A 10,233-nucleotide genomic window follows, 5' to 3' on the forward strand; every position below is an offset into this window, starting at 1 on the left:
TTTTATTATTATCATTTTTTATTATTTTTATTTTATGTGTATGAGTGTATTGCCTGAATGTATGTGAGTGCAACCGTGTCATGCAATGCTGCAGAGATCAGAAGAAGACGGCATCAGATTCCTCTGGAACTGGAGTTAAGGATGGTTTGTAGTTGCCATGCGGGTGCTGGGAATTGAACCCAGGTCCTCTGCAAGAGCAGTCAGTGCTCTTAACTGCTGAGCCATCTCTCCAGCCACATTCTTGGGTTGTTTTAAATGGAGGTCTGGCCAAATCATAAGTTAGCATTGAACATTTCTTACTTCAAGCTAGTACTTTTTCCTAGAGTGACTAGACTTTGAAATGACTGTTGTAGCTTTGTTATGTAAGAAAGGTTATTCTCATCCATACAATTTTTACCTGCTTTAAGACAATGTGTAAAATACAAACATTATTTCCTGTGCTAGGTATTCATATATTTGTGTATAAAGATCTGTGCACATATATATGCACATATTGATACAGACAGCACACTTTTTCCTGAAATCAAGTTGAGTTAGGTAGTTATTTTTCTAGCAGCAAAAATCAGTGATATAATTTCTCTCTCAGTGATGGTATTTCACTTTTGTATTGCTTTAATCATAAAATCTAGACATTCATGAACTTTTTATTTTCAAATTGAATTGTAGTGAGAAAAAGCTAGTAAGTCTTATTTTACTTTCAATAAATTTCAATCTTTGGTTAAGGTGTGCCTTGTTTTGTCTTTTTATAGTTTCTCACTTACCTAATCTTATCAGTCATCTGACACAAGCAATAAAGGAACTCTGAGCATCTTGTTTATACCTAACATTGTTTAATTTTTTTCTTACCTCGGTTCTTCCTAAGTAAAATATATGGATCAAGAAAATGAAAACGAGTGGACATTTCCAAAGAGAACTTATTTTACATAGTTTTAGTGATGTTAAAATCTGCTAACTGCTGGGGCTGGAGAGATGGCTCAGCAGTTAAGAACACCAGTTGTTCTTGCAGAAGACCTGGATTCGAATCCCAGCACCCACATGGCAGCTAACAACTGTTCGTAACTCCAGTTCCAAGGGATCCAACAGCTTTTTCTGACCTCCGCGGGCATTGCATGACACAGGTGCACTTACCTACATGCAGGCAATACACACATACATATAAAATAAAACAATAATAAATAAAATGAAATAAAAACTCTGCTAACTGCTTTTATATATTCCTTGCCAATTTCAGAATAGTTTGAAAACTGAAACATGTCTAATGCCTAATGTTTCTCCTGTTGTATTATGAGGGCATCTTAGACCTTCAAGCTATAAGGGGAAGATAGACACACACACACACACATATATATGTGATTCGTTTTTAATTACATGTATGCGTGTGTGTCTATGTGTACATGCTGGATAGCTTCAATTGTAGACTTGAAACACCTGGGTGGAGGGAATCTCGCATGAGGAATTTCTTTAATTAAATTGGCCCGTGACCATGTCTGTGGGGCGTTTTCTTGATTGTTGTGTGATGTGGGAGGGCCCAGCCCACTGTGGGTGATACCACCCCTAGGCAGGTGGTCCTGTGTCATATAAGAAAGCAGACTGACCACAGGTTAGGGGAGTAAACCAGTAAGCAGTCTACCTCCATCCATGATCTGTGCTCCTGCCCTGACTTCCTTCAGTGATGAACTGTGACCTGGGAGAGGTAAGATAAAATAAATTCTATCTTCTTCAAGTTGGTTTTGGTTACCGTTTTGTCACAGAAGTAGAAAGAAACTAGGGCACTGTGGGTATGTGCACACGAGTGCAAGTATCAGCAGAGAATGGAAGAGGGCATCAGATCCCCTGCAGCTGGAGTTACAGGCAATTGTGAGCCACTTGGGATGAGCGATGGGAATTAAACTTGGGTCCTCTGCAGGAGAAATGCACTCTTAACTATTGAGTCTTCTCTCCAACCTCTAAAAGGAATATATTTTATGCTGTGCTCAAAGTTTGCTAATGCTAATGAGAACCTTATGTAGCATAAGTTATTGACATTTCATAGTATGCTATCCAAAGATAGATGAAGACCCAAAAAGAGGCAAAAATGAAGGCTGGAAAGACTATATAATTTTGATAAATGAAATTTGACAAGCAGACTTCCAGTCTTTGAAAGGAGTGTTATAAAAACAATGATTATCAAATATTTTTTATGTGACAGTGTACTAAGTAAGTACTTTGAACCAATTATCTTGTTAAATTCCCAAGATGTTTGTGAAGTAATTTTTTAAAAAAGATTTTCCTCTTAGAGATGAAAAAAGCTAGACAATGATTGTGGTGGTTTGAATGAGAAATGTCCCCCATAGGCTCAAGTGTTTGAACACTTGGTCCCCAGGTGGCAGTGCTGATAGGGAGGTCATGGCTTCTTTAGGAAGTGTAGCTTTGCTGGAGGAAGTGTGTCACTGGGGGCAGGTTTTGAAAATTCATAGGCTTGCCCCACTTCCAGCTTGCTCTCTCTGCTTTGCTTGCAGTTAAGGATGTGAGCTCTCGGCTTCCTGCTCCAGCAGCCATGACTGCTTGCTGCTATATCTCTCCACCACTATAGACTGTCCCTCTGTAACTGTAAGCTAAAATAGACTCTTCTGTAAGTTGGTTTTGGTCATGGTGTTTTATCACAGCAATAGAAAAGTAACTAGTACAACCACACATGCTAAACTTCAGCTCAGACTTCTGTTTTCAGTGCTCAGGTTATATTCAGTCGAGTTCTGCTTGAGACCTGGAGACACAAACTGAGGAAATGATTCACCAAACTTCAGAATGTTTATTTTCATTATTTGTCAGTTATTCAACAGTTTTGTGAATTAGTATGGTGAGATGGGAGTGGATGGCTCTCTTTGGGAGCACCTCTCTTCACTGTGGTGTTTAAGAACAGGTAATGGGTTTTGAAGGGATGGAAGGGTTAAGACAGACAAGGAAATAGAAGGAAATAGGGTGAATAGAGTATAAAATTGCAAGACATTCAAGAGTGGGAGAGGAGAGGAGTGATGAAAAAGGAGAAACCCTAAAACTCCCCTGCCCAGGTATTTCTCTTTCCAGAAGTTGACTTGCTCGGAACAGCATTCCAGGATTGATGGAGCAAGAGGAGTTCTTCCACTTGTAGCAAGACTCACAAGAGCACGCTACTAGCTCCAGAAATAAAGTGCTGCTGGCTCCCTGCTGAGGGCAAGCAGAGTAGTTTAGGTTGTCCTGACACTGCTAATTAGGAGGTGTGTTTTTTCCTGGAGTAAATAACAAAATCTGGCATGATAAAGAACCATATACACATACACACATTCTCTGACCTCTACACCATAACATAGTGAGCAGGTATTCATAAAAGTTCTCCCTAGTAGACAGAGGACTAATTACTGATCTCAAATCCATGTGTTTTTAAATTCCTATGGTTACCATTTCAGTGTGTAATTTTTCTAAGTATATCATCTTTATCATTACTAACAATAGTCATTATCACTTGAAAAAATCTTACTTGATTAAAATACTTTGGGTAAATCCTTAATTTTACTTTCTGGCAATTTTAGCTCTTAGTAGCCAAGAGAACACAAGGTAGGGAACAGCAATCTTGTTCCTAATTGATCTCAACAAAACATTTTGAGAATCTCTTTGGATGACTAGATGGATTTAAAGGGGATTAGCATTCCAGGAGCTGAACTGGGTGGAGTCTCATACTTATGAATTTGAAGAGTGGGTATGAACCTAAGAAGGGCAAACAGAAGCTTTAATGACTGGAAGCAGCTCCTGCTCCACTGTATTTATTGCACTATCACAAAGTACGAGGGCAGGAACCACATGAGGAGAAGCTAATTCAAAAGCAAACTGAAGAGGGAGGTGGCCTAAAAGATACTAATTATTCTGTTGGTTAGGTGGGAGAAGAAGAAAAATTCTAGAGGAATTTCTAATTATTTCCACGCTCAGTTTATAAAAGATATTCTAAGTATTTTCTGATGCTTCCAAAGGTTAGAAAGTAGGTGAGCACAACCACTCCCTTGACCTATGCTCATCACAATATTCTAGCTTCCTCAATCATAAGTGAAGATGCTTTCCTAACGGAGGCTAATCATTGAATCATGGAAGATAAAGGTTATAAAAAATGGAGGGGAACACACACACACACACATAATTTTGGCAACTGAACACCAAACACTGTTGCTCCAGCATCTAGGCTCATTGGATGTTGCAGACATACCCATTATTAGATGATGAGAGTACACCCAGTTGAGATGTGCGTGCATCTAGCCCAACTTCTAAAGTTCTATGTAGATAATAGCTAATGGAACCCAGTATACTAGTTTCTATCCACTTTCAAAGGGAGAAACAGCTCATATTAACTTCAGAAAGCTTGCCTCCTGACTCCAAAATTTCTGTTCAAAATAAATATAGATCTAGTATATGGATACATACTGCTATAGTTTGGACCTTGAATGCCCTTAAAAGGACTATGTGTTAATGGCTTGATCCTCAGGGTGGTGTTATGAAGAAGTGAAGGACCCTTTAAGGGGTTGTAGAACTGCCTCCACAGTCTTTTTTCCTGCTTTGAACAGTAAGGTACGTGGTTTTGCTCTACCATAAGCTCCTGTCATAATATGGTTGGTGGCTCACCAATACCCTAAACAAAGGCACTGGCTAATCATGGACTAGAACCACCAAAATTGTAATTAATCAAAATAGTACATTCTCTCTCTCTGCGTGTGCCTCTCTGTCTCTCTCTGTCTCTGTCTCTCTCTGTCTCTCTATCATTTTGTTTGATTTGATTTGGTTTTCTTAGGGTAGCTTCAGATTTTATGTATTTTTAAGTTAGTTATTGTAGGTATTTTGTTATGGTGATAGGAAGTCTACTGAGACATATATCCACATCTCTTTTGAGCAACTGTTCTTCTTTGACATAACTGAAGTAAGTACCTCCTTGGTCTGATCATTGATTTACAATGACAACCCCCACCCCGGGAAAACTAGTTTTGTTTCAAGAATGTAGCCAGTCACTGAGAAGTCAAAATGGAAATAATAAATGAAATCACAGAAGTAGCTTCAGTAGGTCCATTACTGGAGTAGAATGCCACCAACAAGATGAAAAATAGAGGAACGCAACTGGTTTCTACCAGAGAAAAATAGAGGAAGGCAACTGGTTCTTGATGGGATACCGAAGGGCCTTTGAAAGTGATGCCTTCAAAAGCTGTGACCATATACTGACACAACTGTTCCTGTGACAGCCAAAGCCAGTTAGTAACACAGGCAGAGATCAAAGAGGTGACCCAAGCCACAAAGGAGAGTTTGTTACTAGTGGATCCATCTAGTTAGCAGGACTAGCTACCTGGACAAACAGAAATGGGGCAGAGTTTTTTCTGAGAGAGTAATATTATCCCAGGATATTCTAGTCTTCAGACCATCTGGGCCAGTTTTCAGAGTAGAAGCCAACAAACCCTTTTGGTAAGCAATGTTTATAGAGCAGTTGCACATATGAACCTACAGTGCTTCTGACAGCATGCACAAGACCTGTGAAAATCCAATCCAGACAAAAGTCCAGCATGGATGCAGGAAATGGGCAAAAAGCCCCAGCTTTAACTGAGCATCTCTGCTGGGAGAGGGAGAATCAGTTTTCTTTATGGTTGATGCAATGTTTCTGAAACTGGGATTCCAACTGATTTTTTTGAAAGTTAAGAACATTAATAGTGAATAAGGCCATACCCAACTGTTGGTGGGAGCTTATTCCCCCTTTTTGCTTCTGTAATTGAATTTTTAGGTTTTGATGGTTGTGTTCTATAATGGCTTGACCTTCGGGATTGTAGGTAATTCCTGTATTGTGCTGAATTCCCCACGACCAGCTGATAGGGGATTTTTACCCACATGTACATGTGTATACTCACACAAATGCCTCACACACTCAGTAAATAAAAATCAGAAAAGAAGGGACAAAATGATCAGAAGCATAATCCTAAGCCATGTTTATAGCAGGAATTGAAGATACATTATCACATATAAATGGAATATGTGAGGGTGGTGAGCCAAGAATTTGTGATTAGCACAGTGCAAACATGGAGCACATTTGAAGAGGAGGAATTGCTTCTCTCAGAGTACAGTGAAATACCTGCACTTGAAGTGATGGGTATACCTATATCTGACCTGATCATGGTGCATTGGCACATTGTGTGCATGTATTGATATAATACTCTACACCCAATAAATTGGTATTTTGTGTCAATTAAAATGAGAAAAAATTGTCTAAGAATGTTGAGTGTAATAATGTACAGGCTGGGGTAGTATAACAAAGGAAACTGGAATACTCTAGCTCAAAGGAGACAATTTCCCCTGAAAGAGCAGGAGGTGCAGACAGGCTATGTTTCATGCACTGGGGCTTTTTCTCTGGCTCTTTTCCCTGCTAGAATATTGTTCTCAACCTTGTGTTTGGGATTGCCTGACATTCATGTCTGTTCTGACCCATAGGAAGAAGAGAGGAGATGAGGAGAAGATAATAAAATATGGAAGATCCATTTGTTCCTGAAAGATTTTTCAGATATTTAAAGCACTAATGAAACCTTTAAACTTTTTTGATTGATTGATTTATATTTTATGTGTATGAGTGCTTTGTATGCAAATATGTAAGTGCACCAAATGCATGCAATGCCCATGGAAGCCAGAAGAGGGTGTCAGAGCCCCTGGAATTGGAGTTACAGATGGTTGTTAGCCACCATGTGGGTGCTGGGAATCAAATCCTCATCCTCTGCAAGAGTAGCCAGTGCGCTTAACCACTGAGGTGCCTCTCTAGTCCCGAACAGAGATCTTTTTGTAATGTTATTTTTCCTTCTTCCAGACCATCTCTGAGGGCTGGTTTTCTATAGTGTGTGCATTGGAAACATTAGCTTGCCATATTCCTCTAGTTATAGAGGGAGAAACCCATATAACTTGTCTGCGCTAAACAAGACATATAGGAATGACTTTTATAATATGGACATAATCTGGGCTAAAAACTTCTACATAACCTTGCAACCCAAAAGTTGCTGTTTATCATGTGAACAGGCTCACTGAGCCCTGTGCTCCTCTTGTGACATGGGCATATGACCCTAATTCCTCAGGATTCCAAATTGCCAAGATAGTGTATGAATGTGGGTATGCATGCTTTACATATCAAAGTGCTGCAAACAGAGTCCTCATCTCTTTGCAATGATGAGAGACTGAGAAACCTGTTTGTAGTGGTGTGTATGATATTCTAAACCATTGCAAGAGAGCACAGGTCCAAGAGACATCTGAAGAAACAGGTACTCAGCACTCAGGTCCACTTTTGGCCTTAAAACAGATGCTAAGAGTCAGGCCGTTTCTTTATTGAGACATAACTGAATGTGGCTTAGAAATAGCACAAGGATGGAAGAATCTCCATGACCATCACCCCACCCCCAAGCCCTACTTTCAATAGTGTAGAAGATGATATAATTTTTTCCATCCACAGATTCCAAAGGGAAAACAATGTAAACCCACATAGCTTCAGATAACTGATCTCACAGTACCCAAATTTGTGTGTTTGAAAATAATCATGAAAAGCTTTCTTCAACTGAACTTGGGGAAGAAGGAAAGTTCTTTATCCACACATTAAAAAAAAAAAATCCCCAAGCTACAATCAGTATTTTTAATACTTGTTAGTTTAGAGTCATCCAGCCTTGTAAGATTAGAACAGAATACCAGCACAGAAAGCTTAAAATATATGAGTGGGAGTTATGCTGTTGGGACAAATATAATGGCAGTTGTTCTCACAGCAACAAAGCTCAGGTTTTGTGCCATGTGCCGATAAGCCCAGGCCTCCTGCTCCTCTGCTGCTCAGACTGCCTCTCCCTCCCTTCCTTCTTTTCCTACCATTTCCATCTAATAAGTCAATCTTTTAAATGTAAAGAGCATCATATTTAATTTGAGGTAATATTTAACTTGGGCATCACATTTAATAGGTTAATAGTTACAAATGCTTACTTTTAAAATGTAGCTTAACGCATATGAGATTTTTTTTCTATAACAGCACAAATCCCACTCACTTTCTTCCTAAGTGGCTTTTTTTTTGAGAGAGAGAGAGAGAAGAAAAAAGATTTACAATTAGCAAGTTGGTAATTGCTCTTTGGATAGCAACCGGAATTGGATCTCAACTGTTAACAATAACTTTTGAAGCAGAAGAAAGATTGCATACCTCTGCCCTAATCATGAGCAACTATATTCTGAATAATTTTTGTAAAGAAGAGAAGTACTCACAGCTGTCTCTTCTAAAAGTCATTCTATGAGTCACTTCTGCCCAAGGATGAAGGCTTCACAGTAGACTTTGTGATACAATTCTTGTTCATTTAATCTTTACTGAGAGACCCCTATCACCTTTCCAAGATGGCCATTACTTTAGCTATTAGACTACTCTTAACATAACATAGATTTTTCACCTGTCTCCATGCTTCATCAGTGTTATCTCTCTTGGAAACTTGTTTCTTTCTTTTATTTCTTTTTTTTTCCAATATCTGTCTGGAAAGCTACTAATGTTGTACGTAGCTTTATGGAGAGCTGTATGTTGAGACTGTAAGGATTTTATCAACAATTTAAACGCAGATTCATTACTCCTTTCACTCTTAGTGCACAGTATTATCACTCTTCCCCTCACCTGAACGCAGAAGGTTGCTATGAGCATTAAATGTATAAAAATGGGCTTGCGGCTGATCACTGCTGGGTGAGGGAGGGTTAGTCTTCTTCAAGGGAAAGTTATGCTAACAGGCTGACCAGGCTCCAGTGTACGAAGTCACACTGAGGGACATCTGGGGACACAAAGTTGACTCAATAGGCCTTAACATGAAATCTGGTGAAGGGTTATGGGGGTATAAATATAATTAAGATGTATTATATAAAATGCGCAAAAATTCAATAAAGTACAAAAAATAAAGGCAAGGAAACTAGGGCTCAAAGTTTAGGTGATATTTCAATTAGTATATCTAATTTTTTTTTTTTTTGGTCTTTTTAAGACGTGTCTCCCTGTAGCTATGGCTGGCCTGGATTCACTATGGAGACCAGGCTGGCCTTGAACTCATAGAGATCTGCCTGCCTCTGTTTCCCAAGTGCTAGGATTAAAGGCATGCGCCACCACGCCTGGCCACTTAGTTTATATGTACAAGTATATAAGACTGAAAAAACCATCAGGATTACATCCATATATAAAACTGATTTTAACAAAGTCACTATCAATCAAAAGGAAATCTCATGGAATAAAAATCTTAAAATTGTCCAAAAATGTGTTTGTGAAGACATTTCTGAAATCATCGACCAATCGAAGATCATATTGAAGCTACTGTCAGGCAGGGCTTGGTAACAGTCTGGGTACAACTGAGGTTGCTTTTCTTCCTCAGGCATGGATGGGAGACACTGGCACCAAGCGTTGTCATTATTTATTTAATTCTTCCATTGCAGTGTCTCCTCTGTTTACTCTGCCTTTTTGAAAAGCGAAAACAAACCTCAAATCAGAAGATCCCCAGCTAGAATGAAACTGTGCATGTGGGTGCTGAACAAAATTATTAACACTGTGGGCAGAAGTAGAGGACTGGAGAGTGCTTTCTTCCTGGAGATAGCTTTGGGGCTCTCCTTTGACTTTGGACCCAGGAGTTTGTCATGTGAACTAGAAGCGTGGAGCAAACCTTTATAAGCATTCCTGCTTCATTAAAAGAAAGCAACCCCGAGGGTCTGGGCATATCCACAGACTTGTGCTCTGTGCAGCAATGCAATGTCTACCAGCAGGCTCTGAGCTGCAAGCAGGGCATAGCCTCTGCTTTAAGTAATTCACTGCAGAATGGATGAGGAACCACTAAAACCAAGAGGAATACTGGTAAGTATGAACGTGGAAGCCGTATTCTTGGCAAGTAGGAAATCAAAACAGGTCTCATGTAAAAAAAAAAAACTTATTAACATACACAACAATCTAATGCAAACTTTGTTTTGTGTAGGCCCCTTCAAACCATCTATGTTTGATGAAATTATCACATGACTAAATAGCTTGTAAGTTTGGAAAAATGCTGTAACTTACTGAAAATTACTAGGTAGAGCATTTTTTTTCCTGCCTTCTATCTTGTCTAAATCTTAAATAAACTTGATGTTTATCAGAATAAAATATGATGTTGTATTTAAGTTTGACTGTGCACGATGCTTTTCTTGCCAAGAAATTTCTGATAATCTAGTATTTTCAATTCCATGGTGATGAAGTCAAACTAA

Source organism: Nannospalax galili, unplaced genomic scaffold (genome assembly GCF_000622305.1).
Source record: "Nannospalax galili isolate Female #2095 unplaced genomic scaffold, S.galili_v1.0 scaffold514, whole genome shotgun sequence".
NCBI lineage: Eukaryota > Metazoa > Chordata > Mammalia > Rodentia > Spalacidae > Nannospalax > Nannospalax galili.